Source organism: Platalea leucorodia, assembly GCF_965183815.1.
Source record: "Platalea leucorodia genome assembly, chromosome: W".
In the NCBI taxonomy this organism is placed as follows: domain Eukaryota; kingdom Metazoa; phylum Chordata; class Aves; order Pelecaniformes; family Threskiornithidae; genus Platalea; species Platalea leucorodia.
This window is the reverse complement of record NC_138859.1, coordinates 13,333,975-13,346,810: the sequence shown is the minus strand read 5'-3', so window position 1 is coordinate 13,346,810 and position 12,836 is coordinate 13,333,975.

Sequence of the window (12,836 nt, the reverse complement as noted above, 5' to 3'; positions counted from 1 at the left end):
TATAACATCTCAGCACTGCCCTTTAGGCAGCATGAGAGTATGCCTTTCCAACAAGAAGGTGCACTGTGCCAACTATGCCAGTTCCAGTACCAAGCATAGCAGTGTAAGGCTACTTGGAGGCCACAAAGCCTGGCTGAGAGGGTCGGCGTTTTTGGCCCAGGCACTGACATAGCAGCAAGGTGATGGGGCTTCTCTGCACAGTGTTGCTGTGCAGATATATGAGCTAGGCCAAGTGTTGGCTTGCAGATGTCTGCATCACATTCCATTGCACATTCTGGACTTTCCAAAATATTGACGTAATTAACTTTACAACGTTAAGAAAAAGTGCAAGCTTTTATCTTTATTTCAGCAGGACCAGGGCAAAACTCAATCTACAATACTCAGTCTCCAAAACTCAGTAATTTTCAATAAGTCTACAAGTCGTGCCTGTCTATTAGGGCAATTCTGTTGTAAGTGTAAATGTCAGGAGGCTTTGTAAAGATTGTGTTTGCAATTAACTAATTTGCAGTTGTAACAGAATGCCTCAAATGGGGCCAGAGAAAGGCACCCAAGGGATCACTGGTTGAGTCCCTGCTTCCTCTGCCTGCCAAGGAATCTTTTACAGACAGAGCCTGCTTCAGAAGTTTAATATGCAGAGAACAGGAGTGCAGAGGGGAAAACAAAAAAAAAAAATCTTAAATGTATAAGCAACCTCAGTTGTTGCTTGTTAACTGAAGATTACATTACAATAGATACATGTTGACACAATATATAGATATATTTAAATGCACTACAATCAACAGGTTTTTTTTTTTAAGTCCCTTCTAGGATTTAACAGCAGTTTCCCTTCACAGTTCTAGCTTTTTTAAACTGCACTTTAAAATAATCTTCACTTTTGACACACAGAAGCAACATAAGCCATGACTGAATAGATTGTGGTATCTTAATATATAATATATTGTGATATATTAAACCTAGCATCAGGGCATCTAATAGCAGGTGACATAACTATAAAGCACAAAGTGCTTAAACTTACTTTGTCAGTTCAGATTGGCTCAAAATGGAAATAACTTTTTTGCGGACTTTATTATAGGTCTGATATCATCTCTTCACACCATTTTTACTTTATCTATACTGGATAAAATACCATTGGTTCAAACAGCATATAGCTAGCATGAGTTCAGCATCAACATTGTTTTGTTCTGCCCCAGAGAACTACAACTGTGTGCTCATGCCCAATCCAGATCAAAATTGTACTGTCAAGTGATCCAGTAGTACACAGATCTGGTATTAAATAACAAGAAATAGTATCTGTAAAAAGCTAACCAGGGCTTTTTTGAGCCATCTTTTCACTGCTTCACTTTTGCTACCATGAACAAAGTTGCACCACAGTCCATACATCTATCCACGGAAGGAGTGCAAATGACTGTATGAAGATATTCCCCCAACCAACTTTAAGAATGTAACCGAACCATATAAGTGAAAAGCCTGCTTGGTCTACCTATATCCTATCTTTCCATCGGTGGAGAGAAAAAAAGCATCTCAAAATAACTATTCAGATCTTAAGTGAGCCCTCAAGAAAGGCTTATCTCTGTCCATTGCCTGTAGGAGAACCTAGGGCAATTGCCTTCTGCTAGGTGTCTGAAGTTAGGTGGCATGTGCCAAAAAATAAGCAGCAGAACAAATACCTCCTCACCTCCTTCCTTTATAACTGAGCTACCTGAAAGGCATAGAGTTCATAGACTTCTTCCCATATCCTTCTGTTCTCTTACTCTAGACTTATATGCTACATATAAAACCAAATAAAAACAGTTCTGAGTAAGAAGTGTCCAGTGTCCTACTAATAATACTGTCCTTCCAAACAGAAGGTAGAATACATGATTCCACTGACCCTCCCAAGCAGCACTGCAGGGTAGCAGTACTGGTATATGTCAGAGAGTCTGATTTAGATATTGCTCAAATGTTTATCTTGATGGCCAGAATGGCTGATGCCTGAATAACCTTTTATACTGGCTTATTTCTTTAGCTAAATGAGAGTGCGAAGGGCATGCATATATTGGAGACTGCGCTCCTATTACAAACACTGTTGGTATTCAGTCATATAAATAAAGGGAAGAGCAATTTGGGGCTTTTAGAGTTGTCAGGACGCTGGAGACAGGAATCCCATCCAATGAAGGTTTATGCTTACAATATTTACAATTTTAATGTGTTGTGAGCACTGCTTAGTTTGCATATCAAATAATATTAAGCAAAATGGTTTTGAACTTTGGTGGCTTCAATCTATGTGTTGAGAGAAATCAAGATTCTGTGAGCTGTTACAGCATTAAGTTGAATCTAATCTATCTATCTCATAACAGTGTCCAAATGTCTTTAATGGTTTGATGCTGAATAGGTATAGTTATTATTACGTCTTTACTTTAGCTTTTCACAATATGCCCTTACCCGCAGAAATACCGAGTACCTTACTTGGAGGTTAAGTGCGGTTTGCGGGTTGTGCCAGTTTTGCAGCAGCTCCCCAGGAAAGCCTCCGGGCAGGACCCCGAGGGGGCGGGAGAGGCGGCCGGGTACAGCGGAGCCCCAGCCCGACCCAGAGTCGAGCTCTGCCCTGTGCCGCTGGGAAGCTCCCGCCGCTCCCCGCCTGCGCGCCTCGCAGCACCGGCGCGAGGCTGCCTCTGCCCTACCGCGTGGTCCCGCTAGGGCAGCGCCCGCACCGCGGCAGGGGCACCCCTCCCAGCGCCCGCCGCTGCCCCCACGCCGGACAGGGGAACGGGCCCGCCGAGAGCAGGGGACCGGGGCCGAGCAGGGGAGGGAGGTGGGGGAATTATCCTTTTGCCCTGTTTCGTGGTCTTCCTGATCGGCAGCATTTTCCTCGCCAAAGGACGCTGGCTACCTGAGACTACCCAGACGACTCGGCACGAAGCAGAAGATAACCCGAGCGCTCAGCCCGCACTTTTATAACGCGGGGAGGAGGCGGGCCGCGGTGAGCAGCGCTGCGAGCGACACCCCCGGCCGGCCCGGCCCCTGCCTCCGCGGGGCGCCCTGGCACGGCCCGGGACTGACCCGCCCCCTCCCGCCACCGCCCCCGCCTGGCTCGGGGACGAGCACTGGGGGTGGGGATCGGGAGGCGCCCGGTAGCTCCTCCGGGCTGCCCCCTCGGCCAAGGGGCTGGCCAGCGCTCTCCATCCCTGCTGCGGGCGGGCTGCGCGCGGGATGAGCGCGGTGCTGCGGAGAGCCCTGCGACGGCTGCGACCTCCCGCCGCGGCGGCCGGCCCGACCCCCCCCCGCCGCCGCCGCGGCTGCCCTGCGGCCCCTCGGCGGCGGCGCGGGCACGCGCGGGCCGGGCCGGGCTGGGCGCGGGGGCGGTGAGGAGCTCCGGGCGGGATGCGGTGGGGAGGCGCTGGCAGAGGAGCTGTTAACGGTCACGGCTCTCAGCGCGTGGCCTCCGCGCGGGCGGTGCTGCCCCAGGGCGCGGCCCCAGAAGTGTAAAGCTATCTGGCGGGGGGCGGGGGGGGGAAGGTAAGGGGAATACAGCTCCTTCTGCCGGCCTGCAGTGCTCCACCAGGTGCCGGTCAGGGTCACCGGGCCGCGAAGGCCTCTCCTTGTGGGCAGGAGGTGCATTTCCCACCCCCCCCTCCCCCCGTGCCTCGCATTTCTCTGTCAAAGACCAGACTCAGCCCGGGGTAAGTAGCTGACCTGGTATAGAGAGATCCCTCCTGTTGTGTTCTGGGCCATAGCGATGAGCACAAAATGACCTATTTTACCTGGCACGAGCAAACATCTGGGTGAACCGCGTAGTTCACAGGAAAGGTGCTCCCCGGATTCTTACCAGGCTCCTGCGTTTGAAAGAAAACGTTTGAAAAGAGCTGAAAGTCATGTGATCTGATCTGATCTGAATTCTCTCAGTGCCAGGAGGCACACAAGGCGCGAACATCGTTCTTCCACTTCGATCGGTCTGCGGCTGCGTGCTCTGGAGTCCCAAGGGCCACAGCGCAGTCTTCTGTTGGTTTTTTCCTCAAGACACGACCGATCCAGTTCCATCTCCTCCTCCTCACTTCATTACTGATTTTCTCCATCTCCGAGTTGATGCTCGTCGTTTCTGCAGCTTTTTTTTTTTTTTTTTTTTTTTTCTTCTTCTTCCGGGAGGAGGTAGTTGGCCTCCTGCCCAACCCCCATGACTTGGAGGGCCAGTGGTTTTTCTGTCAGGGTGGCCTTCCCTTAGGCTGCGCTGGTTCGCGGCACCTTCTTCAATTTTATCCGGTGCACCCTCCAGAGAGGGATCCCCTATCCACCACCCAGGGGACGCGCCTTCTAGCCGTGCAGCCCCAGCCGAAGGGAAAGTCATGTGAGGAAGTCTCAAATTCAAAGCATAAAAGAAGCATGAGAAAACCACGCTTGACCTTGATTAACTATCCTCATAAAATTTGATAGAGGAGCTGGGGTAAGTGTCTCGCATCTGGCTAGTAAACAGGTTACTGTTAACTTGCAAAAATGAATATGTAATCTCAAAAAAGAACACGTAGAAGTGTGTATGGGTCAAATACAGAAAACCTGTGGTGTCCAGTGCTCCCATTTATTTTCCTTTTCATTCGTTGCCGCATGGTGCATATTCCTCCTGCATTTGCATTTAACATGTCATATTATTTTAAAAGATCTTCATTCATAATACATGCAACTAATAGCTTTGATTTCTGAATGGAGGATGGGTGGAAGACTAGTTACACGTTAGACAGCCTTTTGCCAGAGGCGTTGCAAAAGCAAATGTACAAGGAGGGGGAGATAAAAATTGAGTATCGATTAAGTGTCCTGAAGGGAAAGATGATACTGTGGTTTCACAGTAGTTTGTACTGCTGCTGTACTAAGAGGTCCTACCTTGTCTTACATCCAAAAACATGGCTTTTTAAAATTTGGATAAATTTCCTGATCTGGCTTGCTGTCTGTGGGAGGGGCAGTAGAGAGGAGGATCAGACAAGACAGTGAGAATGGGGCTGCCTATGGCAGCAGTCCTGGTTTATGCTGGCTTAAAGGGGTTGTGAAACTGTAGCGTAGTGTAGTAGCAGGTGTGAGCCATTGACAAAACCCTGTTTCTATAGTGTTTTGACTCGAGCAAAGTAGAACATGTCAAAATAGACGGGATGTGAAAATATATATTCAGTTTTATTGTTCGTGAACACGTAGACTGATGTAGTCTGCTGACATTTGGCTTTAGAAATATTTTAAGGAGCTTTACTAAGCAGACATTTTTTTAAAGACTTTCTCTTTGTGTCGCATATACTATAGCACTTTTGAAATGCCAGGTTTTGACACTGTCATTTCAGGGGTACAGTTTCTCATTGAGAACTAGGTTCTACGCATAAGGGTATATTGGACAAATAACAAAGATTTAAAGTTGTGAGTGGAAGCAACCTTGCGTTGCTTTTTGTATTACTACTGTTTATGTATATGACCCTTTAAGAACATTTACTTTAAAAGAAGATAAGAATGACCAGGTTAGGTCTTAAGTGAGGTGTGTCACTTAGACTGCCAAGCAGGGACCAAGTTATATTATGATTGGAGCTATAAACAAAAGTGCAACTGTCTTTTTGTAACTGTCTGTAATTTTTTTTCCCGGGAGCGAAACCCCATCTCCTTTCTTGGGGAAAGACAGAGCAGACAGTGATCACTGGAAATGGTTGTGTTGGTGTGAGTCTAGCCTATCACTTGGCTAAGGCTGGCTTGAAGGATGTCATTCTGCTGGAAAAATTGGAGCTCACTGCAGGATCTATTTGGCATGCAGTAAGAAATGTTTTGTTAATCTCTCAGATTAACAGCAGTTTGTATATCTAACCGTGGTAGAAGTTTCATTACCCTTTATATTCCCTGGCTTTCCGGAGATTAACTATCATCTTGGTTATTTTATAGATCCAAACTTTAGCACCGAGTTCTGTATAGCTTTGCTGTATGAGTTTTGAAAAGTTGGTTCAGCTATCCATACTACACTTTTCTCATTTGTAAAAACTGGGACAAATACTGTATTTTGAAATTACTGTAAGGTAACTGTTAATATTATACATTTTTGGCAGTTAACTGGATTTAGACTTTAAACTTTAGTTTAACTTGAACTTTTTAAACTTAAGGTTTCATTTCTAAAGTAATATCTAGTTTATACGGTAGACTTTATCATTGGAAGTGGTTGCACTGGCATGCATAAACCAGAAATGTGAATTTTTGCATTATTGTATATGCAATTGTTTCTTTATATATGTGCCATCTTGAAAGAGAGGTGATCAAGAAGCAACGGTGGATGAATTGGCTGGCCAACTCCGACAATACGAAGAAAGTCTCTCTTCCTCCCTACGGGCCTGCATCTCGGCTGTGGAGAAACTGCCCGACGTGCTAGCTGAGCAATTGTCCCGGGAGTTCCAGCGATTCAAAGAGGACATGTCCTACTCCTCACCTGTACAGACCAGTATCTCAGCCAGTAGGAGTAAGCGTCCCTCTCTTCAAGGGAGACGATATAGTGGATATACACCACGGGCCACCCTGTGGTTTTAGCTGCGTGACCACGGCGAGGACATGAGGAAGTGGGATGGAAAAATCTACCTCGACCCGAGAGGCACGAGTATGTGAGTTGCAAGGAAAAACAATAACACAAGAGGGTTCTTCCAGGAAAATTGCTGCTCCAGTTTCCAGTGAGCAGCTCCCCAGACAGAGCAGAAGGGCTGATTTTGCTTCCGATCTTAATAAAGGGACTTTTGATTCGCATTGACAAGAAGTGAGTAACGAGTGCTGTGACCAGGACTAGAGGGGCCCTGCCTCCAGCCAGGTGGAGGAAAGGGACAACCGGGTGTACTGGACCGTGTGGATTCGATGGCCTGGCACATCAGACCCACAGGAGTAGAAGGCTCTAGTGGACACGGGTGCACAGTGTACCCTCATGCCATCAAGCTATGAAGGGGCAGAACCCATCTGTATTTCTGGAGTGACAGGGGGATCCTAACAGCTGACTGTATTGGAGGCTGAAGCGAGCCTAGGCGGGAACGAGTGGCAGAAGCACCCCATTGTGACTGCCCCAGAGGCTCCGTGCATCCTTGGCATAGACTACCTCAGCAGAGGGTATTTCAAAGACCCAAAAGGGTACCGGTGGGCTTTTGGCATAGCTGCCTTGGAGACGGAGGAAATTAAACAGCTGTCTACCCTGCCCGGTCTCTCGAAGGACCCTTCTATTGTGGGGTTGCTGAGGGTCAAAGAACAACAGGTGCCAATCGCTACCACAACAGTGCACCGGCAGCAATATCGCACCAACAGAGACTCCCTGATTCCCATCCATAAGCTGATTCGTCAACCGGAGAGCCAAGGAGTGAGCAGCAAGACTCGCTCACCTTTTCACAGTCCCATATGGCCAGTGCGAAAGTCTAATGGAGAGTGGAGACTAGCAGTAGACTATCGGGGCCTGAAGGAAGTCTCGCTGCCGCTGAGCGCTGCCGTGCCGGACATGCTAGAACTTCAATACGAACTGCAGTCAAAGGCAGCCAAGTGGTATGCCACCATTGACATCGCGAATGCGTTTTTCTCAATCCCTTCGGTGGCAGAGTGCAGGCCACAGTTTGCTTTCACTTGGAGGGGCGTCCAGTACACCTGGAATCGACTGCCCCAGGGGTGGAAACACAGCCCCACCATTTGCCATGGACTGATCCAGACTGCTTTGGAACAGGGTGGGGCTCCGGAACACCTGCAGTACATTGATGACATCATTGTGTGGGGCAACACAGCAGCAGAAGAGGTTTTTGAGAAAGGGAAGCAAATAGTCCAAATCCTTCTGGAGGCCGGCTTTGCCATAAAACCAAGTAAGGTCAAGGGACCTGCACAGGAGATCCAGTTTTTAGGCATAAAATGGCAAGATGGGTGTCATCAGAGCCCAATGGATGCGATCAACAAAATAACAGCCATGTCCCCACCAACCAGCAAAAAGGAAACGCAAGCTTCCTTGGGCGTCGTGGGTTTTTGGAGAATGCGTATTCCAAATTACAGTTTGATCGTAAGCCCTCTCTATCAAGTGACCCGGAAGAAGAACGATTTCAAATGGGGCCCTGAGCAACGAGAAGCCTTTGAACAAATTAAACGGGAGATAGTCCACGCAGTAGCCCTTGGGCCAGTCCGGGCAGGACAAGATGTAAAAAAAATGTGCTCTACACCGCAGCCGGGGAGAACGGCCCTACCTGGAGCCTCTGGCAGAAAGCACCGGGGGAGACTCGAGGTCGACCCCTAGGAGTCGGGGATACAGAGGATTCGAGGCTGGCTATACTCCAACTGAAAAAACGATATGAGCAGCATATGAAGGGGTTCGAGCCGCTTCGGAAGTGGTCGGCACTGAAGCACAGCTCCTCCTGGTCCCCTCTACACGTCATGCAACTGATGCTACGTGGAGTAAGTGGGTCGCACTGATCACACAACGGGCCCGAATAGGAATCCCCAGTCGCCCAGGAATCTTGGAAGTGATCATGGACTGGCCAGAAGGCAAGGATTTCGGAATATCGCCAGAGGTGACGCGTGCTGAGGAGGCCCCACCGTATAATAAACTGCCAGAAAATGAGAAGCACTATGCCCTGTTCACTGATGGGTCCTGTCGTCTTGCGGAGAAGCATCGGAGGTGGAAAGCTGCTGTATGGAGTCCTGTACGACAAGTTGCAGAAACTGCTGAAGGAGAAGGTGAATCGAGTCACTTTGCTGGTCAATGTCCGACTTAAGCCAAATTTGGAAGAAACTAACATATGCAATCGGTATGTAAATTTGACTATGAGTCAATCATCTTATCCCCATAAATAGTGAGCAGCCCAAGAGCCCTTTAAGCTCTCCTGCACGGCAGCGAGCTGCACGCCAGGATCTCCCCTTGAGTAGGGACACCTCTCAAGGTTCCTCCTTGAGGTTGAGAGATTCCTTGCCACGACAGATCCTCGGTAAGTGACTAATAGCATGCTAAACTTTTGAAGTCTTAGCTAAGTGATATAAAGGATTTATTGCGCATATATAATCCTTTAGACATAAACCGTTGACCAAGTCTGGGACTAGGATTGGATCCAGCCGCACCTAGACTTCTCTCTGAGAAGGAGTTTAGAAAGCAAGGGAGTCCTCTCTGAACCTCATGACTCAATGGGAGGGTCTCCCTGACAGTCTTGTCTGACCCTGTCCCCATGCAGTAAATAATCAAGTATATCTTGCCATCAAATCTTGTTAAACCACTGTCGCATTTACTATCAAACTTTGTTATCAATAAACATATTGCTCTTACAAGTGCAATGCAATTGCTCACCACCTGCTGGCTGATGCCCAGCCCATCCCTGAGCAGCGATCACTGTCCCCCAGCCAACTCCCTCCAGTTTATATACTGAGCATGACGTCATACGGTACGGAATAGCCCTTTGGCCAGTGTGGGTCAGCTGTCCTGGCTGGGCCCCCTCCCAGCTTCTTGTGCACCTGGCAGAGCATGGGAAGCTGAAAAGTCCTTGACTAGTGTAAGCCCTACTTAGCAACAACTAAAACATCAGTGTGTTATCAACATTATTCTCATCCTAAATCCAAAACAGAGCACTATGCCAGCTACTAGGAAGAAAATTAGCTCCATCCCAGCTGAAACCAGGAGTTATTACTATGTGGTAAGCTTTACAAATGTGTGATAAACTGTACATGTAATGTAATCTCTCACTTACTGCTGAGGGGACCCAGTATTTTAAATATAAATCAATCTTTCTTTGAAAGGAATCATTCATAAAAGTTAATCTTCTCCCTTTTGGGCAAACAAATACACCGACAAAGTTAGTTTGTCTGATTACGTGAAAGGCAGAATGAACTTAATGGAGAAAAATTATGTTGGTAATACTCAAGAATCCCTCTTTGAAAGCTCAGATGATACAAAACCTAAGTTTCCAATTTAAACGTGACATTGTAGTGAGAAAATTCTAAGTTTAAGTAATAATAATTTTACAAAATTTTATGAAAGTAATCAGTAGTCTCTGTGGGAGATAAAAAACAGTTTGCAACATGAGAGACAATTGGAGCAGTCCTGTCTTGCAGGCTGGATGAGTTAGGAATGATGGTGCTTGCAGCTCTCTAGTTGTTTACAAAGCAATTCTTCAATTTGTTTGGTTACAGAAACCATATTCTAAGGTGCTCCACCCAAGTACATGGGGATAGGGAAAATTATCCTGGTGACAGAAAGAACAATTTGTAGCTGTGAGAAATTAAGAGGTTTTTAAAAGTATTTGATTTTTGCGTTAAGTGCAAAAATGCAAGCAATATTTCTAACTTTAATATTTTTTTTTGTCATGCTTAATATCTCATAATTAAACAAAGATAATTTTATTAAGCAGTTCCCCAAAAATCATATTTTCTTTGAGGACAAGAGTGAAAACGTCAAGTCATAATATTTTGAGATTCCTCAAAATAGATTTATAAAGGAAATGCCTACTTGGCTCTGAATACAGTGTACTGAGCTGTGCAGCAATATCAAGACTATAGTGGAGCATTGGAAGATGTTATTCAAGGAAAGAGGAAGCAATATGTTTAGCCACATCCACACTTCAGCTCAGTCAATCAAGAACATTTGTAACTAGACAGGGGAAGCCACAAACACATTCAGTTATAACAGACAAAATACCTACATGAATCTAAAAAATGGAAATTATAGTTCCTGTGGTAGTGAATACAGTCTGCCTTCTGATTAATCAGTGGAACGTATGACAAGAAAACAATTCAGATGTTTTTAAGTAGCCTTAGAGGTTCCATCCTCTCTATCCCTGATATACCAATGGAGAGATCGATAGGCTGACAGTCCTGGTCTGTCTGCAAGATCACACCAGGCCTATACTAAAATAATTTGAATGTATGGAAAAAGATTTATCTGAGGATATCTGGGTGAAATATATTTTGGGTGAAAAGAATGGATTGAAGACCACTTAGCTTTTTAGTGTGCAATCCTGGCATTTCCCATAAACATGTAAGCTGTTGTTCCTTTGGCCTGAGGGAGAAAAACTTTGAACGCTGGATGAATCACTCATATTTCCAGTATGTTTCCAGGCCATCTGACACCTGCAAGATTCTGCAGGGCTTGTGTCATTGTATTATATGCTGGCTGAGATGAGCATAACAGACTATTGTAAGCAGAGCCAACGCTGTCCTCGGGTCACAATTTGGATGGTAAAATTTCTAAATACATTCTCTGAAAGGCTAAGAATAGATTGAGTAACGGACCTAAATTACTCAGTTATGTGATTAAGGGGTAAACATACCATGTCTAGCCAATGCTCAAGAGGTCTTAGCTTGAGTCTGATAAATATTAAGGTGACAAAAATCTGCACTGAGCCAAGAAAACGTCAGGATTTGTTTGTGACTTCCAAAGCTGTCTTACCAGGCAAGGAATTTGATTTCCAATCAAGACAACACCTTAGGAGAGTGTCAGGAAATTTGTCTTTTGCTGTCCAATTAATCCTCATTGCTTTTCCTGTATTGCTGAAGATTCTAAGCATGATCAATTATCAAATTAAGTATCTGTGATTGTGGCGGTGTGCTTCCCCTGACACCCCCCCCCACCACCACTTGACCTTTTCCCGTAACCCTGCTCAAGCGATAATCACCAGTGGCAGTCATGATGGATGCATCCAGCTCAAAGTGGATTCGGGGGAGACAGATAACAATGCAATAGCCAAGGGCTAATTTATGGCAATGTGTCCACCTAACCACAGTGCTGGTCAATGTCCGACTTAAGCCAAATTTGGAAGAAACTAACATATGCAATCGGTATGTAAATATGACTATGAGTCAATCATCTTATCCCCATAAATAGTGAGCAGCCCAAGAGCCCTTTAAGCTCTCCTGCACGGCAGCGAGCTGCACGCCAGGATCTCCCCTTGAGTAGGGACACCTCTCAAGGTTCCTCCTTGAGGTTGAGAGATTCCTTGCCACGACAGATCCTCGGTAAGTGACTAATAGCATGCTAAACTTTTGAAGTCTTAGCTAAGTGATATAAAGGATTTATTGCGCATATATAATCCTTTAGACATAAACCGTTGACCAAGTCTGGGACTAGGATTGGATCCAGCCGCACCTAGACTTCTCTCTGAGAAGGAGTTTAGAAAGCAAGGGAGTCCTCTCTGAACCTCATGACTCAATGGGAGGGTCTCCCTGACAGTCTTGTCTGACCCTGTCCCCATGCAGTAAATAATCAAGTATATCTTGCCATCAAATCTTGTTAAACCACTGTCGCATTTACTATCAAACTTTGTTATCAATAAACATATTGCTCTTACAAGTGCACTCTCACTCCATCCACGACAGTGATTTTAAAAAGCACAAGAACACTGTCATAAATTTTTTTTTTTTTTCACCAAAATATTCTGATGTTTGTCATTCTGCCCTTCTTTCATACAGATCACGGAAGCCCATGGATACTTATTGATTATCTTTATTATTTGCTCAGTCTCAAGGATACCCAGTGCATTTTGAGTCACTTGCTAGCCTCGCCACAGAAACTAGTGTATATCCAGCCTGTATGTAATTTCCCTGCTATTTCAGCTATACTATTGTCACGGATGAGTGGTTAGGCCGCTTAAAAATCACCATCAAAGATATTTGCAAATAGTGATTTTAATAGAAATTTATAAAAGTGTGATTTAACAGCGTTCGATGGCAAGGTTCGCTCTATTACTTATTAAATGAATGGAATATATATATAAAAATTGAAAGAAAGAGGAAATCGAGCCCGAAGAAAATACACGGAGGAGGAAAAGGGGAGCCCTCCCATTGAGTCACGAGGTTCAGAATGGGCCCCCTTGCTTTCTAAAGTCCTTCTCAGAGAGGAGCCTAGGTGCGGCTGGATCCAATCCTAG